At 41.8% G+C, this 12,491-nt stretch overlaps 1 long non-coding RNA gene across 1 annotated transcript in view; it reads right to left on the reverse strand.

Annotated features, from left to right (window-relative positions):
- Gm52395 overlaps positions 1-12,491 on the reverse strand; it is an 86,463-nt gene that overhangs the window by 57,499 nt on the left and 16,473 nt on the right. The window lies entirely within an intron of this gene.

A 12,491-nucleotide genomic window follows, 5' to 3' on the forward strand; every position in this document is an offset into this window, starting at 1 on the left:
GTTTATCTGCTATAAACCTTCACTGTTTCTTTATTCCCTTAAGAACCACTTACTGAGCACCTTCTATGTCCAGATGTAAATCCATTTGTTGAGATACGGCAGAAGATCCCTGCTCCATGCAATTGTGTCTGAATGTACAAGACATGTGATCACGCAATACCCTTATGTCTGATGGAGTGACAAATCTAAAATCACTAATAATCAGGCTCGATTATGGAAGTGAAGGCAAGGTCTGAATATGGCAAGAGAATCTTGGAAGGGTTGATAGAGTGAGGTGACCTTTGAGTAAAGAATTCTTGGGAGATTTTCTTTGTCGTCATTGTTGTTAGTCCATATCTTCCCTGAATCCTCCATGAATTCTTTTGAGAACTTCAAAGGCTATCTAGCTGATGAGCAGATAGAACAACCATGGACCACAAAGACCCGGGGAAAGGAATTGGGCTTGCCTTCATGTTGTCAGCACAGTGAAGGACTATTAAACATTCCTGGCTTACAGGACAGATCCATGGTCTTGGGTCCCATCTTAAAACTATTTGTTGCAAAAGTAATTCCCCCACACTTTTCTCTCACTCCTGGGGGCTTCATGTAGATGTTGCCATTTAAACAGATGAAGCTTCACAAATAATTTCTGGAACTCTATCAAGCCAAAGCTATTCTGCGTAGCATCCTTAACTCCATCATCATCAGTACAAATACATTTAAGTAGCTGCCTTCTCTTACTCCTGCCCTTGGACTTACTATTGATGTCAATATTCTTTCACATCTCCCTGTCTCTGAGAGAAGACACCCAATTTTCTCTATGAAGCACAGCGTATTTCTAACCTTTCTCTTTTGCTTCCTCTTTTCTTGGCTATCCTTTTCTTCTTTCTAGTGTCTATAGTGTGTAAGATATCACCCACTATGGAGCCTGTTTACTGGACCAATGGAAAAAAAAATGACTGTGGATACTGGTACCATTTGAAGCATTGAAAAGTACCGTGATAGGATGTGTTACTTAGAAACAAATAAACTAAGTAGAATACATGAATACTGCTGCACCCGATAGCATCACCTCCCACCCATTGTACCTAAGCATTTCTAGGTCCTTCCTACATTGTCATAGCTCTCCAGACCAGCAGTTTGTATCTCATGCCTTGTTGGAAATGGAATCTCAGGCTCCACCTCATTTACTGATGCTGCATTTTAACAAGATCTCTCGGGTAGAAAAGCTTGAGGATTTCTGCCTCAAATACTCCTAGGATGTCAACAAAATTGTGCTTCCTAACTCCCATGTAAAAGTCAGGTGTGACAACATTCATCTGTAACCGCAGTGCTGGGGGGGGGGGGTCAAGGCGGTGGGGGGGCGCTCACTGGAACTCTGGCCAGTGACTCTAGCTGAATCAGACAAATTCAGGTTAAGTGAGAGACTGTCTCAAAAAAATTTGGGTCCATGGCTTCTTTCTACATTCATACCCATCTACACACTACAGCACACACAAACAACAACAACTGCACTTCAGAGATATACAATTTGCCTAATAGACTATCAGACCCACGGTGAAGAATCAGTATTCTAACCACTTGTGTATAGTACACACCTGCCATCTTAGAACTAGAGGAGCCGAGTCAGGAAGATTGGGAATCTGAGGCCAATCTGAGCTCTACGGAAATATCTTATCACAAACAAACAATAATTAATTAATTAATTAATTAATAAACCCAGTGTTCTTTTCATCATACCAACACCCTGTGTTGAAGAAATACCAATCCCCTGCGTTAGAAGAAAATGACACACACTTGTTTTTAAATTGTGTGTATGTCTGTGTGTGGTATACATGTATGCCCGTGTGTATGCAGGCATGTGTGAAAGCCAGGTTGGTGCCCAGTGTCTTCTTCTGCTCTATGCTATCTATCCTTTTTTTTTTTTTTCTTTTTCGAGACAGGGTCTCTTACTCACTGAACTCAGAGCTTGCTGATTGACCTACAGTGACTAGCTAGCCAGTGAGCCACAAGGGCCCACCTAGGGGTTACATAGGCATGCCACCATAGCCAGCATTAACTTGTGTGCTAGGGATCTAAACACAGGTCTTCATGCTTCTCCAGCCAGCCATTTATCCTCAGAGCCCTGGCCCAACCCCCACACCTCTCTTTAGGTCTGATCTATCTAAATTCCCTCTCCTTCCCTGACCTTCCTGTCTCCCTCCCTCTCTCTCCTTTTTCGGGGTTAAAGATTGGACACGGGGTCTTGCTCAATTCAGTCTTTCTTAAGGAGCATCTATAGAGATCACAGCCTGATGCTATCCCTGATAGTGAGTAAGCAACTAGTCTTCTCTTGCTCAATCACATGTCCCTGGGGCTGGATGTTCTGCTGCCTGTTGCCCACAAGGTCAAAGGTTCGCCGCATAAAACCAGCTTCATATTTCAAATTTTCTCTATTCTTTCCCAATTGCTCCCGTGAACAGGTTAAACTATGTTAGATATCCTGTAGTATCTGTTGACTTTTTTTCTTTCCTAAACAGGCTCCTTTGCTGCCTTGCTGCAAAAACTGCCCCCCCACCCCCCCACACACACACACAACTGCCACCCCCCCACACACACACACAGCAAGCTCAGTCTGCTCCACATAGAGGGTTGTTCCTCATACCTCATTTGCAAGATGCTGATGCCCAGTTCAAAAGTCAAAGGTCCTTTGTAGCTATTGCAAGCCAGCCAGCCAGCCAGCCAGCCAGCCAGCCAGCAATTCTGCCTAAGGTGCTGGCCTCTTCCTAGAAGTAAGCCTCAGCTGAATTAGCAGGGCTGGTTCTTGCAGAGAGGACACATGGTTATCTTGGTTTTTAATCCCCACTGATGAGTAACTGCTCATCCCATTTTCCAAGGGAGGACGATGATTGCCATACTTCTTCTCTTCCCCAGGGTAAGGTTAAATACAGAGTAGTATCTAAGCCAACTAAAGGAACCCACTAGAAAGGTACAAAGTAAAAGTCCAAGACCTTCCAGAGAGGATTCAGAAAGGTGCAGAAGAGGAATCCTAGGGAATGTGTTTAGAGAAGTCCATAGCAACCCAGTAATACTGACTAAAATAGAGGTATATGATCCAAGCAGGGCCAATCTAGAATCTAAACCAGTGAGTTTTTGATTCTTCATGGTTACCAAAGAAGCAAGAAAAGGTCACCGGCTTCTCTAAGAAAGAGGGATGAATAATCCCTCAAGCTAGCAGAGCATCTCCTAGGCTCTCCTCGGGATTCCTGCTAATATACAGGCTCTAAGTTCCAGCTTTCTCTGCCCCATCCTGTCTCTCAGACATTGGGCAGAGTGCTCTCCTGTGCTTCTCTCTGAGAATCTGAAGACAGTTCATGCCAAAGCTTCTCTCCTGCTCTTAATGAATCGGATAGAATATTATAATTACTCAGGGCTTAATACATGCTGCAACTGTTTTGCTGGCTTAGCACTTAAGGATGCAAACTTTTCCATCTCTTCCAGAAACATGACATTATCAGAGGGACTACCATAATTAGAAATAAAACTGTATGGTCCTCATTAGCCAGAAAAGCAGCTTTTAAACCCAGGGAGGCTCTACTCTTATTCCAAGGCTCTATTTCCACCCCCCATCAGGAAGATGGGGTGGGGAGGCAGAAATGGAGTTTATTTGGTAGAGTACTTGTCTAGCATGCATAAGGCACTGGTTTTTATCTGCAAATAGATTGGGCACATTGGTGCGTATCTGTAGCCCCAGCACTCTGGGGGGTGGGGGTGGGGGACAGAATGATCAGAAGTATGAGATTGTTCTCAGTTACATAGGAACTTTGCCCAGTTAAGAAGGAAAGAAGAGAGTGGTGGTGGTGGGGACATTTCAATGCCAAGCTCGATGACAAGAGTTCACTCCTGATGATGCACATGACGACAATGCACATGACAGTGCACATGACAGGAGGGGAACACCAGCTCCCTCAATTATCATATGACTTCCACACATCCATCATATACACTCACCCCAAAATAATAATAATAATAATAATAATAATAATAATAATAATATGTAAATAAATATAAAATAATTAAAGATGGAGGGTAACTACTGCTTCTAACAGAAGAAATCCAAGCAGACGAAAAGTTTGAAAGATTATGCTAAGCTCACTATTGTTTAAAGCCTTGCTATTAACTCCATCTTAAGCATCCAAGTTCATTTAGTTTTTCAATGCAGTGCGCAAAGTCCTGTGAGCCAAGAACGTCATGGTACCCGGTTCTGAGGCTATTGTGTTCCTGCTAGCTACGTGTAACCAGAAGAATGCTTTCTGATTTCAGCTCCAAGACCAAAAGGGACAACTCCCAGGTGACCTCAAATAGCAGAAAAGTCTGTAACAGCCAGGACACGGTACTTCAGCGAAGATGGCAGGACTCTCCTTGATTACTAGCATCTGTATCTATCTCTGTCCTTCTGAGATCGGTCTTTCCTGAGGCCTTGCTGTGGTATTAGTCCCAGAAAGAGTTGAACATGTAATCCCATGCTTTCTTAGACCTCTTCAAGGGAATTTGGTCAAATCACAAATGAACATTATTAGTACATAAGGCTTAGACTCATAATAGTTGACATTGTAAAGGAGCTTAAACCCAACCCGTTGATTTTAAGGATTCTGTATGAATACTGTTGATGTGGAACTCAGAGAATAAAAAATGAAAGTCATCATGGAACACTTAGGAAGTATCACTGACAGGCATCAAACTTAGCATGTTCAAAAGTTAATTTATAAAGTAGCTTCATGAGTCTGTTTGTAATTATTCAGGGAGGAGAGCTTACCAGAGGAAAGCAGGCACTAATGAAGGTAACATTATCCCATCAATAATTAAACATTGATTACATTTTAAACACCCCCCCCTTTTTTTTCATTATGAAGGCCAAAGAAAGAGGTCAGCAAAAACTGTTGTTCTGTTCCTTGGGGTTTTAGATGAACACCTTGTCATAGCTGAGGGCTCTGCTTCTGTTTGGGGACAGTTTCATCCTCAAGGTTCTAAGAGCAAACATGACCTTGATGGGGACCTAAGGCGTGTTAATAGAGGGCCCTCTACACAGGTAAAGACAAGGACTCAGGCAAACAACAGTATGTGGTAAGATATCCCCAGAGGGGTGACAATGGACAGTCATGGGATCTAAGGCTGAGGGGAAGAAACTTGGAAAGTAACCACAGAGGAGGGTACCCCTGCTCTAAAGGTGCAAGCCTACTGCCAGGTCCAAGTTCAACCAGAGGTTTGGATACCCCATTCTCACAGTCCCATAGTCCCAAGGTTCCCAGAGGGCTCCTACTTCCCACTGTTTCTAACCAGAAGAAAGAAGACCACGATGTCATTGAAGAAGATCAGATTCCTTCCAAGCATGGCCCAAACGAGCAGACATGAAGGGACAGAGGGAGAATTTAAGCTCCAGTAGGGGCCATGCTACCCGGGTCGCCGGGCTTTGCTTCCCTCTCAGGCCTCTCTTGGACCTTCTCCCCACCATTGCTCTCATCTCCATCTGCTACATCAGCAACAGGAAGGCCAGATAGTTTCAAAGTGGCCTGCCATAGACGGAAATCTATTAGTGCTGCCAGAATGTTTCATAAAAGGAAGGTAGTACATAATTTTTAAAGTGTACAAGTTCATATATATGTATATGTGTGTGTATGGGATATATATATATATATATATATATATATATATATATATATATATATGACCTTTCTCCCATTTTTTTTAAAAACTAAGAATTAGCAGACAAGGCTGGGTAAGATATGTATATGTATGCATTTCACATACACATTTAGACACTATTTATTGTTCACACATCAAATGAACGTTTCCTTGGATTCCTTCCTCAGATTTGAGTTGTTCTTCACAAGCTCCAAACAGTGGTGATGTGTGTACTAATCTCTGGGTTACTCAGGATGAAGCAATCCTTGCTGGTTGAAAACCATGCCCTTATAATTAGAGACGGTAACAGTGGTGAATGCAGTTGAGAGGTTGTGTGCATGCCTGAAAATGTCACCAGGAGGATGGGGAGATGACTCGGTGACTGAAAGTACTTGGTACTTAATTATGAAGACCTGAGTTTGTAGCCCCAGATCTCATGTAAAAGCTAGACAATAGCACAGGCATCTGCGATCCTTGTTCTCCTAAAATGAGATAACAGACAAAGACAAAAAAGAAAAAAAAAATCCCCTGCAGGTCAGGGGCAAGTTTGCCTGGCATACAGAGTAATGAACAAGAAACACTGGCTCAAACAAGATGGAAGACAGGACAGACATCAGAGGCTGTCCTCAGACCTCCACGTGAGTGCCATGGGGCATGCATGTGCTCATAGACATATGTATGTACATCATAGATATATACAAATTCAAAATGGTTTTAAAAGATATAGAAAATGCCACAATGAAACTCAATTGCCTTATATAATTAATATGTTCAAATGAAAAAAAAAAAAAGAATCCAGGTACTCAACTGAGGTTTTCTGAATAAAGGGGTTCTGAGGCAGATTTTCCAGTGGTATCTTTATGTCATGAAAGATAAGACCGTAGATGACAGTTCTCCCTGGCAGCCTGGTAGCACCTGATGATATCAGGAGAGCTAACCAGCAAGGAGGAATCTTCAAGCCCGACTACACAGACTGGTTATTTTTACACTTTTCACAGAATAGGATGTTTTCCTTCCTAACATTCGGTGGGAAGCTGATAACCTGATTAATGTCTGTCTTCATCCCAGAAGGGAGTTTCATGAGTAATGAGAAGCTGGTCCATCATTGAGTTCCTGACTGTGGCCGGAGTCTGTCCCACAAAAGGACGGAGCACCCTGAAGATGCAGAATGTACCGCTTACTCAACCAGTCCTCCTAGCTGCCTCCTTTGGAAGGCTGTGGTGTCCTTATCACCAAAGCACTGGAGAGAGGATGTCCCGCTAACAGCTGTGTGCATGTTTGAGAACATCCTAGCACTCTGCATTATTTAACTTGCCAGTTTCTTGAGAACCTGAAAGCCCGGAGGGAGAAGGAATATCTTAATCAATTTCACACCCACTGTATCTGACACATAGACAGTGAATAATATCCCATAAGATTTTCAGGTAAAATTCAAGTAAAAGTCATATAACGTGAAATTTTCCACTTAATGATTTGTTGGCGTTTGGTACATCAAGAATGTTGTAGGGCAGTTAGTAGCTACTTAATCTAAGACAATTTTCATCACCTTCCAAGGAAACCTGTCCCCATTAAGTAGTCACTCCTACTCTTCCCTATCACCTGCCTCTGGTGACAATGAATTTTCTCTCTGTATTTGTGGATTTCCTTGTACTAAATGTTATGTATAAATGGAACCTTAAGATGTGTGGCCTTTGTGTCATGTTTCTCGAAGCTACGTACTATTTGTAAGGTCTGTATATGTGACAGCATGACCTTGCACTCCTTCCTAAGGGCCGAATACTTTATCATTGTGTGGATATATGTTACATTTGACTTATCCATTCATCTGGTTTGGGATATTTAAGTTGTTCCCACTTGGAGCTACTGTGGCTATTGAATGAATGTTCACTACAAAATTTTGTTTTGAGCATTTTTTCCAGTTTGTTTTGGAATATCCCTAGAAATGGGATTCTGGGTGACTCTCCTCTTAGCTGAGTAAAATAGCACCACACTATTTTCCTCAGTGGTTGTACTATCTGTGTCCCCACGAGCAGCCCATGATATCTAACATGTTTCTCAACACCTTCACCAACACTTGTGACTTTCTAGCTTAAAAAAAATATGTTATTTTAGTCATCCTAGAGAGGAATAAGGCATGTATTACTGTGACTTGACTTTGCATTTCTGTATTTATTAATGATGTTAAATATCTCTGCTTAGTTGTTGGTCATTTATGTAATGACCTCTGTAAAGAAATGTCTATTCAGATCCTTTGCCCATTTTTAATTGGGCTATCTGTCTTCTTAGTGTCTAGTTGCAAGAGGTCTTTGAATCATCTGTGCACTGGGCCACTGTCAGAAGAGTGGCTTGAAAATGTTTTCTCACATTCTTTGGACTGGGTTTTCATTTTCTTAATAAAGTTCTTTGAAGCATAAAATGTTTATCTTTGATGAGGTTCAGCTTATTTATTGCTGGCTTTGTTTGTTTGTTTTGTTCTGACATTCTGTAATCTTAAATATTTTGGGGAGCCTAGTAGGTGTAAAGAACTCTTAGAATTTCAAGGAAAACTATAGTATTGACCCAATTACCTCCGTGGATTTTACCTAAGACATTATTTTAATGTTGGAGTTAGTTCCCACTATTCAAGTTTCAGGGATGTCAAGATGGAACTGAGTCATAGAGGAACTGAGAGATAGATTTAGGACAGAAACCTTGAGATATGTATTCCAAACCAAGTTAAAGGATTTCTAATTAAAACTGTTCAATTAAAGGATAACTGACAAATATGTGAAGGCTGATCACTCTATGAGTGAAACTCACAAAAGAGTTTGAGAGATCTCAAGCCACACCTGCAATACCGAATACAATGGTGTTTATGTAGAAGGAAAATAGTAATAAACTCTGACTATTACAGAGTTACTATAGAGCAATGATGATGGTGATGGTGATGGTGATGGTGATGGTGATGGTGATGGTGATGGTGATGGTGATGATAACCCTAGGTAGTGAAGAGAAAGGAGAAAAACTTAGTTTCTAATTGAACTCCAATATGGTAAGTTGTCCTATGCACAGTAAATATTCAGTAAAGAGTTTGTTGATGCAGAACGAAGCACTCAGAAGATCAAATGAGCACCCTGCATGGAGTCAGTTCTTAGTGATGTGTGTTGGATGAAAGAAACCTTCTGAAAACATAAATAATTGAGAAATGGCCCTTCCAAGTTGAATAGCGATTGGGAGGAGGTAAGGACAGTTCAGAGAGTACCATTTCTAGACAAAGAAGAAGGAAGAGACGCAGGGAGCAAGGAAGCCAACTTCTTTGCAAGACGATAGGCCCACTATCAGGACTGGTACTGTAAAGGAAAGATCAGGTTTTCAGACGCCAGGAACACCGCCATTCACCACACAGATGGAGGAACCCACCTCTCAGATGGTGACAGCAGTTTTGCTTCTGTTTCCTGTTGTGAAGCACCCCAACAAAAAAAAAAAAAAAACAGCTTGGTGGAGAAAGGGTTTGTCTTAGCTCAAAGTTCCATGTTATGGATCATGGTATAGAACCCAAGGCAGAAGAGACTTGAGAGAGCCAGTCATGGTAGGTCTATCGTCAGGAAGGAAGAGACCGGAACTCTTGCATTCTGGAACTCAGACCCCTCTCCTATTTTATTCAGTCTGGAGTTTCACCCATGAAATGGTGCCATCTATACTCAAGGTGGATCGTCCTACTTCAACTAACTAGATTAAGGAAATCCTTCAAAGATGTGCCCACTGGCCAACAAGATTTAAACATCCCTCACTGAGACTCCCTTCCCAGAGTTCTAGATTGTGTCACATTGACTCTTAAATCGTCACCACAGCCTATCTAAGTGTGCACACTTAGGATAAATATATTCTTTCCTATCAACTTCTCTCCAAATGGTTCCCAGCTCCCGGTTATGTGTGGTTTCTTTAGTGGGGATGGATGTTCTCGTAGGTGTTGAGTATTTGCTCTTGTTTAGTATGCATGGGAGTGGGGATGCAGAAGGCAAAAAGGCATCTTCCTCAATCCCTTTCCACCATATTTTCTGAGACCTGGTTCACGGAACTTGGAGCTCGCCAATTACCTAGACAAGCCGACCAATAAGCTCCAGGGAGCCACTTGTTCTGGATTCCGTAGCACTGGGATTTGAGCCTGGATTTTATGTGGGTGCTGGAAATCCAAACTCAGATCCTCAAGCTAGCAAAGCAGGCGCTTCACCTGCTAAGCCATCTTGCAGCCTCCCATAGCCTTTTATCTTCAAAAGAAATTATTTTTTTTCATAAAATTCTCTTCTACTATTCAGGCTCTGAGGACTGAAGTCAGCTCATCAGACTTGTCATCGAGAAATATTAACTAGTGAGCCATCTCACAGGCCCTCTGGTATCTTTTGAATGATTTCCACTTGCATCCACTTACTGAGCAACCTCAAGATCATATCTTGTCCCTCAGGGCATCCTCAAAGCTCAACACAAAGGGCATGCTCAGTACATACTTATGAGTGATGATGATGAGGAAGAGGTTCACTGTTAGCACAGCTGTGCTGCCTTCTGTGTCAAGCAGGAAGCAATATGGGAACATCAGGTAGGAAAGTCATCATTGTCTGTGATATATATATATACACATATACATATATATAGTATGTACATATATGTATTTCCTGAATGGGACAGATATAGTCAACAGAAGCAAGGAGAATAAAAGAAAAGGAGAGAAGGAGGAAGGGAAGGATGGAGGGAGGGAGGGGAAAAGCAAGGAAGAAGGGAGGGAAAAGGATGGGAAGAAAAGGAGAACAAAGGAAGGGAAGAAAAGAAACGCGCCTCATTTTACATTTTCTCACACCGTACTTCACCGTATCACAGGAGAGACCAATGTGAAGCAATCTCAAGCTGGAGGATCTGTCACATGATGTTTGAGGTCTCAGCTGCAAGCAGTAAAAAGTTCCAAAATGTGGCCCCAGGCTTTATCAGGGCACTTTAGTCTTCATACATGCAAAGCATGATGGTCAAAAGGCTTATTATGCTTCCAATTCGTATTGTCCTGGGATGTAGCTTTATCTCTAGGAATGACTTCTTGCTTGACCACAGTCAAGTTATTCAACTTTTCTATGCTCTGTTTTCTACTACTCTGGAAAAGGAGCGACTGTCCCTGGAATCTTAGAACCTAACTACCAACCAGCTCTTTCCCTCAAAATCTCCAGCGTGTAGCGTATGTCTTTCTCTTTGTTTTTGAGAGCCTTGGTTGACTTGGAACTCACTGGGTAAAACAGCCTGACTTCAAACTCATAGAGATCTTCCTGCCTCTGCCTCCCCAGTGCCTGACCTAAAGGTGTGCACCACCAGACGGGCTTGTAGCATATGTTGATGTCTATGATGTGAATATTCCCAGAACAACTGATTTCAAACTACATCAGGTTCACAAAAATCCCTGGAAATCTAGCAGGTGGCTTCTACGGGTGCCTTGCTGACAAGATTGCTATATGAAGATGAAATGAATTCATGCATGCAAAGCGCTTAGAACTTGCTCTGGCATGCCATGAGCTTAGTTTGAGGAATATTAGCTATTTTGGGCTTACCATCTTAGTTTGCCCCCTTCTATGGAAATGGAGGATCAAAAATAGTCCATTGCAAAAAAGCAGTTGCCTTGAATTTAGTTCATGCCAGACTCTTCTTAATCACATGCTTTATGTTCACGACTGCCAAGCGGTCCCATTGACTTACTTGATTTCCTTTCCTTTTTCTTAATTCATCTTTTTGGAGCATTCTTAGAATGAGAAGACTGGCTTAAAGCCACATACCAGGAAAGAAAAGGGGTTGTAAAAAAAAAAAAAGAAAAAAAAAAGAAAAAAGTATGGATAATCCCAAATGAATAATTTTTCCTGAATAACCATTTTAAGAAATACTTAAATACTAACTCGACTAGCCGTGGAAGTTTCTTTGGGTATGATAACTTATTGCCCATTTTGAGAGGGAATATGAATTGTATTCCACCTAGCCTTATTTCAAAATAATTTTATTCCCTGATATTTTTCCTGACACAGAATAAATAAGAATTTTTATTAAAAAAGGAACCTCAAATATATTACTATGAGCAATGTGACTTTCTACCTTTTGATTCCTGTGGGCATTTCCATGACTCCCCCAATAAAATATCTTCTTACTCATCTCCTTTACTGGCTGTTGCATCGGAACTAATAGTTATGCAATAAATATTTGCTACCTGCAGAAAACATGGCAGTTTTGATCTTTAAGTTTAAACTTGGCTAGCTGACAGCTCTATTCATCAGCAGGAACCCCAGACTCCGTCATTTTTCTACAGAATCTATCACCCTCTCCTGCTTCCCAATTTGTGCAGCCTTCCCCCTACACCTTCCCAAGTCCTTCCTTGCTTCTCTCATTTTGATTTCGTGATTTTTCATCTCTTCTCAGCCACTGCCGGAGTTGTCCCTTCCCTCCTGTTCCTATGACATAATTTGTTACTTCTCTCCTGAATACCACTCATCACTGTCATTCTCAGATGTCAGGGAAATGTCAGATAATGAACTTTACTGTTGACGAAATGCAGGAGCCAGTGAGAAGCCAAGCCTGACACCACCAGAAAGTGTCTGCTCAAATTCTCTACATTTAGGGAACATAGAAAGGTCTCCCCATGCTTTGCCACCCACCCTTTGCTCAGGAACCTGGTGGCCTTGTGACTCAGTGAATCTGACTGTCCCAGAGAGCATATATAGAACCACATAGTGTCTCTTTGTGAATGGCTTGTTGCTGTTAGCATGGTGCCTTCATGGGTTTTCTTTCATGTTGTAGCATGTGACAGAATTGTCTTTCCCCTGGTGGCTACTTTCTATTTGTATTGCCTGCAC

The sequence above is a fragment of the Mus musculus genome, chromosome 19 (genome assembly GCF_000001635.26).
Source record: "Mus musculus strain C57BL/6J chromosome 19, GRCm38.p6 C57BL/6J".
In the NCBI taxonomy this organism is placed as follows: Eukaryota; Metazoa; Chordata; class Mammalia; order Rodentia; family Muridae; genus Mus; species Mus musculus.